General features: G+C 40.2%; 1 protein-coding gene and 1 non-coding gene across 6 annotated transcripts in view; both read right to left on the bottom strand.

The window, feature by feature from the left end:
• Window positions 1–13,706, bottom strand: part of EFCAB2 (EF-hand calcium binding domain 2) — a 112,990-nt gene that overhangs the window by 54,314 nt on the left and 44,970 nt on the right. The gene's annotated exons all lie outside the window — the stretch shown is intronic.
• On the bottom strand, window positions 6,654–6,712 carry MIR7180 (microRNA mir-7180). Its single transcript, NR_162295.1, has one exon. It is a non-coding gene; the product is annotated as a microRNA mir-7180 (primary transcript).

Here is a 13,706-nt window from a genome sequence, read left to right on the forward strand (position 1 = left end):
CTTTAAGAATTTTCTATAGTTTGTTTGTGATCCACATAGACAAAAGCTTTGGTGCAGTCAATAAAGCAGAAGTAGATGTTTTTCTGGAACTCTCTTCTTTTTTGATGACCCAACAGATGTTGGCAATTTGATATCTGGTTCCTTTGCCTTTTCTAAATCCAGTTTGAATATCTGGAAGTTCACGGTTCATGTACTGTTGAAGCCTGGCTTGGAGAATTTTTGAGCATTACTTTCCTAGCATGTGAGATGAATGCACTTGTGCAGTAGTTTGAACATTCTTTGGCACTGTCTTTCTTTGGGAAAATAGAGGGATAGTTGACCTCAAAAGAAACTGGGAAGGAAGAGTCAGAGACATTGGATGAAAACAAAAGGTGATGTCATGGAAAACAAGGCATAAGACAGTAAGTGACCTCAGCAACACAGTTAGAATGGAACAGTGTTGAGAGATAGAAGTCAAATGATAAATTGCATGTTGAAGAATGAACAGAGTGATGGTTATCATTAAAGTAAACTCCTTTTCTTATTAAGATTCTTGGCTATGAAGAAAAAGACACAGAACATTAGCCTGGGTGTTACTGGGTAAAAGTTGTTGTTGTTTTATGTTTTACATGGAAGACACTTACGCAGTGGGATAGTTTAGAACAATAATAGAGGTTCTTCCATTCTTAATTCTTTGTACCCTTCCCCAAACCTAGGTGGCTAGGGCATTCCAGGTCACTGCCTCAGGGGAGACGGAGAAGGCAATGGCACCCCACTCCAGTATTCTTGCCTGGAAAATCCCATGGACGGAGGAGCCTGATAGGCTGCAGTCCATGGGGTCTCGAAGAGTCGGACATGACTGAGCGACTTCACTTTCATTTTTCACTTTCATGCATTGGAGAAGGAAATGGCAACCCACTCCAGTGTTCTTGCCTGGAGAATCCCAGGGACGGGGGAGCCTGCTGGGCAGCTGTCTATGGGGTTGCACAGAGTCTGACACGACTGAAGCGACTTAGCAGCAGCAGGAGCAGCAGCCTCAGGGAAGAAAATTTAGCAGAATACAGAGATCAGCATGAATGCCAAAGCTTAGTTATCAAGAGATCATTACCTGTGTGGGTGTGGCTAAGGCACTTCCACTATCCATGCATGCCCCTAGAGACATCCTTATTTCTGCCTGGCTTTAGGCCAGGGCTCAGAAAGCCACCAGGCTTTGTTAGCTTGGAGAGCTCTCAGCTGCTCTTCTGCTTTCAGTCCTAACAAATGGGGCTTGTGGGCAGCGCTGTAAGACCACCACATAGATAGGGTTATCCAAAATTTTTCCCAAGCTCTAATTAAGATTCCTTTTCGCAGAGTATGGGAATCCCTCTTGCTCCATTATACCCTTGTCTACACCTGATACTGTGAGACTTTGTAGCATTGAAGTTTGTTCTTCAGTCTGTGGTTCAAGTCTCCGCCAATTTTTCTGTGGTTTTTAGCTCCCTAGCACCCGGAACTAAGAACCACTGCTCCAGTCCACGCGCCAACTCTCCCCCATCCTGCAGCTAGTTTCCTTCTAAAAACTCAAGTCTGGTCTTATCACTTTTCAACATTTATGAATTTATTTTTCCTGTATAACCAAATCCAGTCTCCTTAGGGCAGCAAGCAATCACTCGCTGTAGGGCCCCTAACACACCTTAACACTTTCATTTTCTAATAACTCCTCACAGCTAGTTACATACCTTCTGCTAACATCATCAATGCTGTATATACACAAAGACAGTGTTGTACATATTACACAGCCCAAATATTAGATACATTTGTCTTCAATAAGTTTATAACTTAAGAAGACAAGAAATACAAACTTTCAGGTAAAAATATAAATATTTAACTTAGAGTTAAGTTAGCAAAGAAAAGCCTAAAATGAGCTCTCAGAGGAAGGTCAGAAACTATTATAAAATGCATAAGTAGTTTTCAGAAATAAAATAGACATTTGCTCGTCACTTCTCAGCAATTCAAAAACTAGAAAGAAGAAGGCAAAGGGTTAGGAGCTGGTATGACTACCATGCATTTAAATTAACCAAGAGTTGACTTAAATTACAGTGCTCACACCCTGACTTCCGGCCTGGCTTCATTACTGCATTATACAGTGGCACCTCTAAACACTTGTTTCTGAACCCTTCGAAGACAAAAATAATGAATTCCCATGTTCCTTGGGACCCTGCTATTGTAACCGAATCTTTTCCCTTTCATAGCCACCTGAATAGAACCCACATGGGTACTGGTTTTCTCACCTCCCCCCAGGGAAAGGACAGTTTAGACATCTTGCCTTATTATCTCAGTAGATAAAATGGATGAGCTTTCTGGCACTCACCCTATCTAGAATATATAGAACACTGAATCCCACTGCTGCAACTGACTACTTTTCAGACAAAGCTCTGTGTAACAAGGTAGAACCATGAGGTACTCCTATTGCCCTCCAACTAAATTGAGGGCAATTTCAAACACTGAATCTGATATACATAGCTTGCAATTTGTAGAAGAAATCTTAGAGGGAGATATTCTTCATGCCATGTTTGATGGAGTAGCAAAACAATGATGGCTCTTCTTCTCTACCCCAGCAGCCCCCTCTGAAGGTGGTGCCCTCCCAACCAACTTCATTCAGCCTAGGACACAGCTTAGTAAGATATCTAGGGGACCAAAACCCTTCCTTGAGTTCCTATGAAGAATATTCCATAACAACAATCTGTGAGGAAAATGGTCACTGTTATAACAAACTCCCACACCCAGTGACATAATGCTATTGTCACAGAAGTGGCTTATGTTAAATTCAAAATGAGTTTTTCTCAAAATAGGTGGCCTTCCTCAAAAAAAACCACTCAGAAGCCCAGCTCATTCCGTCTTGTGGATCTATCCCTCTCGATGCATGACTTCCAATGTCACTCCACGTGTCTGTTTCAAGCTAGAAAGGGAAAAGCCTGAAGGGTCACATATGGAAGCTTTCATGGATCAGACCTAGAAGTGACGCACATCAATTCCACCCACATCCCACTGCCCAAAACTCAGTCACATTCCAAGCCTCCCTCTATCTTTAAGAGAGTCTAAGAAGTACAGTGTTAGCTACGTGCTCAGGAAGTGAGGAGATAGAATTAGAGTCCTCAGTCTCCACCATAGTCGATCACCCTGACATAAATCGTTAGCAGTATCAAGGAAGGGGAGTGTTAAGAAACCAGTGAGTTTAACACAGAGCTCCAAGTGGCCTAGAAATTGGGTTGGAATAGACTAATAATAGGCTGGTACAACCTCATCAGGATTTGAGGGACCTGACAAATGCACAGTCTTCCTGATAATTTCTTAGTGGACAGGTTGTTATGCTTTGTACCACTTGGACTGCCTCCCTAGGCACAGCTGCTTTAACCAGAGATAGCTACTTAACCCAAAAATTATCTCTCTCTATAGGCCTACAAAAGCATGGCCTATGAAGTTGCTTACTGTAAGAGCTCTGCTCAACAAAAGTTCTCTCCACTCAGTATTGACAAATAGCAAAAGCAAACTTTTCTCTCTCCTTCGTTGGAAGTTTTAAAGGAAGACAAACAGAGAGGGACACAGATGACAGAGAGATGGAAGAGGAAAAACATACAGGAAGCAATAAGCAGAATCAGAAGGAATCAAAAGCCATAAGCAAATAGAAGCAAAGGAACAGGAGACACACAGTGGAGGTTAAATTAGCAGCAAAGTAGTAAGAAGAGTCTGGAAGAGAAGACACGGAAGTATATGAATAAATGAAGGGGAAAGGTGGTGGGGAGGGATAAATTAGGAGTTTGGGATTAACATATACACATGTCTATATATAAAATAGATCACCAACAAGGACCTATAGGGAACTCTACACAATATTTTATAATAACTTATATGGGAAAATAATCTGAAAAAGAATAGATGTATGTATAGGTATAACTGAATCAGTTTATTGAAACTAATTCAACATTGTAAATCAACTACTGTTGTTCAGTCACTAAGTCATGTCTCACTCTTTTCAGCCCCATGAACTGCAGCACACCAGGCTTCCCTATCCTTCACTATCTCCCAGAGTTTTCTCAAATTCATGTCCATTGAGTTGGTGATACCATCCAACCATCTCATCCTCTGTTATCCCCTTCTCCTCCTGTCCTCAATCTTTGCCAGCATGAGGGTCTTTTCTAATGAGTCAGCTCTTTGCATCGTGTGACCGAAGTATTGAAGCTTCAGCTTTAGCATCAGTCCTTCCAATTCAGTTCAGTTCAGTTCAGTTCAGTCACTCAGTTGTGTCCGACTCTTTGCGACCCCATGAATCGCAGCACGCCAGGCCTCCCTGTCCATCACCAACTCCCGCAGTTGACTCAGACTCATGTCCATCGAGTCAGTGATGCCATCAGCCATCTCATCCTCTGTCATCCCCTTCTCCTCTTGTCCCCAATCCCTCCCAGCATCAGAGTCTTTTCCAATGAGACAACTCTTCGCATGAGGTGGCCAAAGTACTGGAGTTTCAGCTTTAGCATCATTTCTTCCAAAGAAATCCCAGGGCTGATCTCCTTCAGAATGGACTGGTGGATCTCCTTGCAGTCCAAGGGACTCTCAAGAGTCTTCTCCAACACCACAGTTCAAAAGCATTAATTCTTCAGCACTCAGCTTTCTTCACAGTCCAACTCTCACATCCATACATGACCACAGGAAAAACCATAGCCTTGACTAGATGGACCTTTGTTGGCAAAGTAATGTCTCTGCTTTTCAATATGCTATCTAGGTTGGTCATAACTTTTCTTCCAAGGAGTAAGCGTCTTTTAATTTCATGGCTGCAGTCACCATCTGCAGTGATTTTGGAGCCCAAAAAATAAAGTCTGACACTGTTTCCACTGTTTCCCCATCTATTTCCCATGAAGTGATGGGACCAGATGCCATGATCTTCGTTTTCTGAATGTTGAGTTTTAAGCCAACTTTTTCACTCTCCTCTTTCACTTTCATCAAGAGGCTTTTGAGTTCCTCTTCACTTTCTGCCATAAGGGTGGTGTCATCTGCATATCTGAAGTTATTGATATTTCTCGCGGCAATCTTGATTCCAGCTTGTGCTTCTTCCAGACCAGCATTTCTTATGATGTACTCTGCATATAAGTTAAATAAGCAGGGTGACAATATACAGCCTTGACGTACTCCTTTTCCTATTTGGAACCAGTCTGTTGTTCCATGTCCAGTTCTAATTGTTGCTTCCTGACCGGCATACAGATTTCTCAAGAGGCAGGTCAGGTGGTCTGGTATTCCCATTTCTTCCAGGATTTTCCAGTTTATTGTGATCCACACAGTCAAAGGCTTTGGCATAGTCAATAAAGCAGAAATAGATGTTTTTCTGGAACTCTCTTGCTTTTTCCATGATCCAGAGGATGTTGGCAATTTAGTCTCTGGTTCCTCTGCCTTTTCTAAAACCAGCTTGAACATCTGGAAGTTCATGGTTCACGTACTGCTGAAGCCTGGCTTGGAGAATTTTGAGCATTACTTTACTAGCGTGTGAGATGAGTGCAATTGTGCGGTAGTTTGAGCAATCTTTAGCATTGCCTTTCTTAGGGATTGGAATGAAAACTGACCTTCCTGTGGCCACTGCTGAGTTTTCCAAATTTGCTGGCATATTGAGTGCAGCAATTTCACAGCATCATCTTTCAGGATTTGAAATAGCTCAACTGGAATTCCATCACCTCCACTAGCTTTGTTCATAGGGATGATTTCTAAGGCCCACTTGACTTCACATTCCAGGATGTCTGGCTCTAGGTCAGTGATCACACCATCATGATTATCTTGGTCGTGAAGATCTTTTTTGTACAGTTCTTCTGTGTATTCCTGTCACCTCTTCTTAATATCTTCTGCTTCTATTAGGTCCATACCATTTCTGTCCTTTATCGAGCCCATCTTTGCATGAAATGTTCCCTATCTCTAATTTTCTTGATGAGATCTCTAGTCTTTCCCATTCTGTTGTTTTCCTCTATTTCTTTGCATTGATTGCTGAGGAAGGCTTTCTCATCTCTCCTTGCTATTCTTTGGAACTCTGCATTCAGATGCTTTTATCTTTCCTTTTCTCCTTTGCTTTTTGCTTCTCTTTCCAGTATAAAATTAAAAAATTTTTAAAAAGAAGCATATGAATAAAATCCCCAGCATGTTGTACTACTAGAGTTGAAGTGGAGTCACAGAGTGACTGCCGAAACACTGGAGCCCTATGGTCCCTTTGCAACAAATGTTATTCCAGTGGGCTAAGAGGACTGAATACCACTGCAGGTTTTTACTTATTCCTTATGAATATAAGAAATAATTACTTCTTATACCATTCATTTCCAAGTATATCCTTACAATACACTTGGGTTAACTGAGAAAACATAAGGATTATTTTGGTCCCATGCAGCCTGAAAGAGTGTAAGCAACAGAATGATGAAAGGGAGCCAGATTTCCAAATATGCCTCTAGCTATCTAAGCACATGGTAATTAATGCTTCTTGGGTTTGTGTCCCCTCTAACTTTCAAAGCTAAGGAAGATACTGCCATGAACTGTTCTTTGTTATGTATCTGTATTAAGTCTTCCACATTTAATAACGCAGACAGTTTTCAAATGAATCCAATAAGTTATTTCCTATGCTAAGGAGAACAGGTTGAGGCTGCAGCTGTCCAAACCTGGAAGCCACAGAGGGTACACACCCAGAGGCCACAGGAATTATATGCCCAGAGGCCCCAGGAAGTACACTCCCTGAGACCACCAATAATCAGAAAGTCTCTGGCTCCCAATTTTTGTAGACACACAGCAAACTCTGCGGCTGATCTAGATAACACAATAAGTACAACAGATAGATACCTACCAGCCAGAATCAAGTGAAGTTGATCACCAAAGATATAAAATACAAAAAGGGTCTCCTAAAAACAGGCAATTAAGTACCCTGTACAGGACAGCCTGAACCCAAGTGTTATTTTTCTGTCATAGTGCCATCATATTACTAAACTTTCATCTATAAAGACACATAAAAATAAATAGCTTCAGGAATCAGAATTTGGGATAGTTTTTTAAACGTTCTTTAACTGATTTTTTAAACTGATTCTTTAATCATAGTTTATTAAAAGGGATATTACAAACAAACCAATTTTTTACAAATCATCTTGAAAGTGAGATGGTAAAATAACAAGATATAAATCAACCTTTAAAACTATTTATTTTTATGTGTAATTGTGAAATATTTCAGAGAAAAGTAAAGAAAAAAGGATTACACGGAATTCCCTGGAGGTCCAGTAGTTAGGACTCTGGGGTCTCACTGCCAGGGCCAGGGTTCAATCCATGGTCATGGAATTAAGATCCCACAAGCTTTGCAATGTGGCAAAAAAAAAAAAAAAAAAATTACAGTTTTCATATATCCAATACCAAGATTAAATAGAAGTTAACATTTTGCCACATTTGTTCCCTAACAATAAAACATTGCAGAAACAGCTAAAGTTCTGCTTGTCATTCCTGTCCCTCCATCTTCAGATGCAACCACTACTCTGAGGACACTGTTTATCACTCTCATGAATGTTATTTGTCCTCATAAACAATAGACTATCACTTTGTATATTTAAAATTTACATTATGTGGTTTTCATTGTTGTAGCCACGCGTTCCGGGAAACAAACTCACTCAGAAGGACAATGCAGATAGTGGAGTGCAATTTATTACACCGGGGGGCCCAAGGCAGAGTCTCCTCTTAGCCAAGGACCCCCGACCAGTTTTTGTGAAGACCTTATATACCCTAAGTGTATGTGCTCAAACCCACCTCCCCAAATTCCCTGAAACTAGTCTGAACAAAGGAAAAGAAGGATACAATCAAAGTTAACCCGTGATTCGTATGCCTTAAACCCGTGATTCGTATGCCTTAAGCCTAGGTAGTTAAGAGTGGACAATTATCAATAGGCCTGTGGTCATACCCCAGTAAGCATAATAGAATTTATGATTCTATTCAGTTACACAGATAATTAGGGTATTGTTTCAGCCTCAGGAGAGTCTAGGTACAAGCACTGGGGCTCTTCCATCTGGGGGTCTGGTTTTCCAGTTAGTATGTCATTTCCATAGATACTGGGCATATAGCTCAATGTCCACAGTCTGGCCCAAGATGAAGTCCTGCTTTCAAGATGGAACCTGTTCTGTCTGTTTCCTCCTTCATCATAATTTTCACTTTCTTTTGTAATATTTTAAACTTAACATCTTTCAAATTTATCTAGGTTACTCAAGTGGTTTTATTTCATCATTCATTTTATTCATGTATGTGAATTATCACTGTATGAATAAAATTATACAAATTTACTCCCTATCAACAGGCCTGTGGGTCCAACAATCCCATTCCTCTTTTTATAATATACTTTTCTAAGCCACAAATGCAGATCCATTTACCCATGCAGTTTTTCAAAAGCTCTTTGAGTGACCCCAAGCTTTTTCTGACAATAATTGCTTGGGGAAACTGTCCATGCAATTCCTCTATATTCCTCACGCTTTTACAACCTGATAAAGATGAACTGTGAAATGCTGTATTAACTTCTCTTCAAAAATAGTACTAAAAGTGAAGTAGGAGTAATATTTATGGCACCTCCAATCCTCTTAAGAGTTATTTCTAAATCATTACAAAAAAGTTCTTATCATATACTTCTTATTGAATTTTAGACAAGATCTAATACACTCAAGGTTCTTGCCAGTTGCTTAAGAAACTTAAGTCTCCTTATCAGTAAAATAGATGAATACTGGGTGTTGTGAGCCCCAGAGACTCATGCTAAGTTGAGATAATAGCAGTGAAAAAGAGATTCTCTTCATTAGCAAAAGGCTACCTGGGGTTGCTGGACTGCATAAAATTTGCATTATTCAAACAGCCAAAAGGTAGAAACAACCCAAATGTCCATGGACAGAGAGCTGAATAAACAAAGTGTGTTATATACACACAGTGGAATATTATTCAGTTTTAAGGGATGGAATTCTGATATAAGTTACAATAAGGAAGAACCCTGAAGACATTATGCTAAGTCAAATAAACCGGACAGTGAGGTACTTAGTACAGTCAAACTCATAGAGATACAAAGTAGAATCGTGGCTGCCAGGAACTAAGGAGAAGGGAGAATGGGGAGGTGCTGTATAAAGGGTATGGAGTTTCAGTTTGGGAAAATAAAGATGTCCTGAAGATGGATGGAAATAATGTAAATATACTCAATACCACTGAACTATACACTTAAAAGAGCTTTCCTAGGGGCTCAGACAGTAAAGAATCTGCCTGCAATGAGAGAGACCTGAGTTTGATCCCTGGGTGGGGAAGATCCCCTGGAGAAGGGAATGGCAACCCACTCCCCACTCCAGTATTCTTGCCTGGAGAATTCCATGGACAGAGGAGCCTGATGGGCTACAGTCCATGGGGTCGAAAAAAGTCAGACACAACTGAGCGACTTAACACACACCCACACACACTTAAAAATGGTTAAAATGGTAAATTTTGTTACATATATTTATCAAAATAAAAAATACACACACATATATAAACATCTGTATTTGCATGGACTATCTCTGGAAGTATGAGAAAATTATAATGAATCTTGCCTTTAGAAAGAGAGCCAAGTGAAAGTCTACCTATCACTATATATTCTTTGTACCTTTAGAATTTTACCTTATATATTATCTAGTCAAAAATTTAATTTTCAGTCATGCTTTTGATTGAAATCTGAACACAGAGCAGGAAAATGTATGTAAGTCAAAATGTATAATGGTTTATGTTTGTATGAGGCAAAATAAAAATCCCCCTAATTGATACTATTAAAAACCTGCCATGACGTTTTTCAAGATGCAACCTTCAAAAACTATTTTACAAGGAAAATGGAAAATAAAACAAACTGCTTCAGAACTGAAAAGATCAAAACAGAACACACAGATATATGTAAAATGTTCTTAGGAGAATACAATATAACATTGCTAATCCAGATTAAATAGAGGAAAAACAAGTCTAAATTATTTACTTAAGAATATAGAGTAGGATAATAATACAAGCTAATATTGTTCTAAGCTTTAAATACCAAACTAATTTGTTCTAAGTTAATATTGTTCTAAGAGCTTTAGAAATGTCCACTGACAACAGTGGGTCTGAAACTTTTTGGTCTCAGAACCCCTTTTACACTCTTAAAACTTATTCAGACCCATAAAGAGCTTTTGTTTATGTGAGTTACATTTAATATTAAAAATTAAACCCCAAAGTTTAAAAATGTTTATTATCCATCCAGTTCAGTTACTCAATCACATCCAATTCTTTGCGACCCCATGGACTGCAGCACATCAGGCTTCCCTGTCTGTCACCAACTCCCTGAACTTGCTCAAACTCATGTCCATCAAGTCCAAACTCATGTCCATCGAGTCAGTGATACCATCCAACCATCTCATCCTCTGTCGTCCCCTTTTCCTCCCACCTTCAATCTTTCCCAGCATCAGGGTCTTCTCCAATGAGTCAGTTCTTCGAATCAGGTGGCCAAAGTATTAAGAGTTTCAGCTTCAGCATCGGTCCTTCCAATGAATATACAGGACTGATTTCCTTTAAGATTGACTAGTTTGATCTCCTTGCTGTCAAATTCATAGAAATAACAATAAACTCATTATATGTGCTCAGTGGCTTCAGTTGTGTCTGACTCTTTGTGACCCCATGGACTGTAGCCCACCAGATTCCTCTGTCCTTGGGATTCCCCAGTAAGAATACTAAGTGGGTTGCCATTTCCTCCTCCAGGGGATCTTCCCGACCCAGGGATTGAACCCGCTTTTCCTGCATTGCAGGTGGATTCTTCATTGCTGAGCCACTGGGGACGTCCCATATTTGCTTACATAAATATTTCTTGTGTGTGAAAAATTAACTATATTTTCCAAAACAAAAAATAAATTTAATTAGAAGAATGGTAGTGCTGTACATGTCTGCTTTAACGTCTGGCTTAACAGAAGACAGCTGGATTCTCCTATCTGGCTCTGCCTTCAATCTGTTGCAATATCACACATGCAGCTTTCGAAAAAACTCCAATATACACTTGTGAAAAAATGAGAATGAAAATAGCAAATACTGTCTCAGATTTATTACGAGAATAGCTTTGATTTCACAGACTCCTGAAAGAATCCTAGGGATACACAGGATTCTCCAAACCATTTTGAGACCTACTAATTTACATCAGTCCTATGTGGCAAATGTAAAACCTTAGGCACAGAAAGAGTAAATAAGTTACTCTTATTTAAATAAGAGTAAACAAGTTACCCTTCGATCCCTGGGTTTGGAAGATCCCCTGGAGAAGGAAATGGCAACCCACTACAGTACTCTTGCCTGGAAAATTCTATGAACGGAGGAGCCTTTTAGGCTACGGTCCATGGGGTCACAAAGAGTTGTACACGACTGAGCGACTTCACTTTCACTTTCAAATAAGTTAGAGTGAGTAAATAAGTAATAAGTAAATAAGTTAGAGTGACAAAGCCAGGAATGAACTCAGAAAGTCTGATTCCAATCCCCAGGATGTCCCTCAGAGCCACGAGGAAAGCAGCAGGAGCTCATTTAACAATGTTTTACACATGATGAAAAAAGACAAAACCCACTGGCTGCCTGGCAGTCACAATACCACACCTCCACTCCACCTAAAGTAATAAAATTTCAAATTAAAGTTTTCAATTCATGCAAAGAGCACATGAGCGGGCAGAAACAGTCAAAAAGCCCAGTAAGTATCTCAAGGAACAACTCCCTCTTCTAAACCAAGCTATTTCGACTGTCTCTGAAACGCTTACTCCATTCAGACACCTCTTTACTCAATCTACCCAGAATACTGCCTTCAATTCTTTTTTTTTTTTTTAATGTTTAAAGTCTTTATTGAATTTGTTACAATATTGCTTCTGTTTTCATGTTTTGTTTTCTATCAGATAGTAAAGCATACTATATAAACTGAGAGCAATTAATATAGGAATGTCCTAGTATGGCTTCCTTGGTGGTTCAGACGGTAAAGAATCTGCCTGCAATGCAGGAGACCAGGGTTCGATCTCTAGGTTAGAAGATCCCCTGGAGAAGGGAATGGCAACCCACTCCAGAAGTCCATGGACGGAGGAGCCTGGTGGGCTACAATCCATGGGGTCGCAGAGCTGGACACGACTAACACTTTCACTACTTGTCCTAGTGTATGACCGTGAGGTAAGGCAACAGGTCAGAATACGTAGCCCAAATCAGACCCAAGTACAGAAAATGTAGCATATTATAAAATGATTCTAATAATTCCAGAGATAAATAAATGGAATGGTTTAGTAATTTGGAAAACGTGAGTCTATTTATGCCTTCACTTTTAACCATAAGCCAAAATAAATTCTAGCAAGATTAACTGTTTTTACAAATAGAAGAGCCTGCTAAAGCTAAGAAAAGCAGGACCAGACTTTATTTTAGCACTACATCCCCTGAGCTTCTTCCAGGGCTGAGGCACAGCTGCCCCAAACAGAAGAAACTGATCTGAGTTTCGACTGTGTCGTTATCCTGTTATTCCATCTTTGGCAAGTTGCTTTGCTTCCTGGCTGATTTATAAAAAGCAGAAAGTAATGATACCGGCAGCATGAGAATGCTCACTGTAAACTTTAAAGTGCTATACAAATTAGCAGAAGGAATAAAGACTAGAAACTCCATTCATCCATGTTGCTACCCCTTGGATATTTCAATGCTAAAAACTATGCCAATTTTCCTGGTAACTTTCTTTCTTTTATAAAGTAGACAATTTAAGTAAGAACATACACTTTCCCGCTGGGTCTCGGTACAATTATTTTAATTCTGAGTGGGAAGAAAGACGCATCCCATAAGCATGTTTGGGTGTGTGCGTGTGCGCTCAGTTGTGTCCAACGCTTTGTGACCCCATGGACTGTAGCCTGCCAGGCTCCTCTGTCCATGGGATTTCCCAGGCAAGAATACTGGGGTGTGTTGCCATTTCCTTTTCCAGGGGATCTTCCCAACCCAGGGATAGAACCCAATGGTTCTTTACTAGCTGAGCCACCGGGGAAGCCCATGAGCATGTTTGCATGCATGCTCTGTCGTTTTAGTTGTATCTGATTCTCTGTGACCCCATGGACTGCGGCCCACCAGGCTCCTCTGTCCAAGGGATTCTCCAGGCAAGAATACTGGAGTGGGTTGTCAGGCCCTCCTCATAAGCATGTTTATGTCCCCTGAATTGGCTCTTTTACCAAAAAACGGCGGGCATCACTGCTCTAAGGGAATTGGGAGATTTTCTCTTTACTGCTACTTTTTGGAAGCCTCCCCTCAAAGCAGAAGACTATCCTGTGAAGTTTGTGAAGGGGGGCGGTGGAGGGAAGGAGGGTGGAGGCAGGTGTCTTGGAACCAATACCTTGTGGATACTGAGGGATGACTGTAGTTACAATCAGTCATACTCATATTGTTCATTCAGTCTAGCTCAAATTTAAAGCATTTAGTCCTCTGACCAGTCTGGAAGTGATGGGACTGGTTTATAAGCATCAAATGATTCTTGCCAAAACCATTTAAAAATCATTTCCCACTGTTTTGTTGGCCTCCATACTGAGTTCTAACTCTTGAGATTGTGATCCTATCAAATATTTCTCAATCAGTTTGGCCTCCTGGAAGGATGATTTCATTACCTTTCTTTGATGTACATGCGTGGCACAGATTGTACAACATGCATAATCTCCTCTATCTTTTGCCTCTTTTTTTCAAACTATTCTTTGTCT

This window comes from Bos taurus, chromosome 16 (assembly GCF_002263795.3).
Source record: "Bos taurus isolate L1 Dominette 01449 registration number 42190680 breed Hereford chromosome 16, ARS-UCD2.0, whole genome shotgun sequence".
NCBI classification, from domain to species: domain Eukaryota; kingdom Metazoa; phylum Chordata; class Mammalia; order Artiodactyla; family Bovidae; genus Bos; species Bos taurus.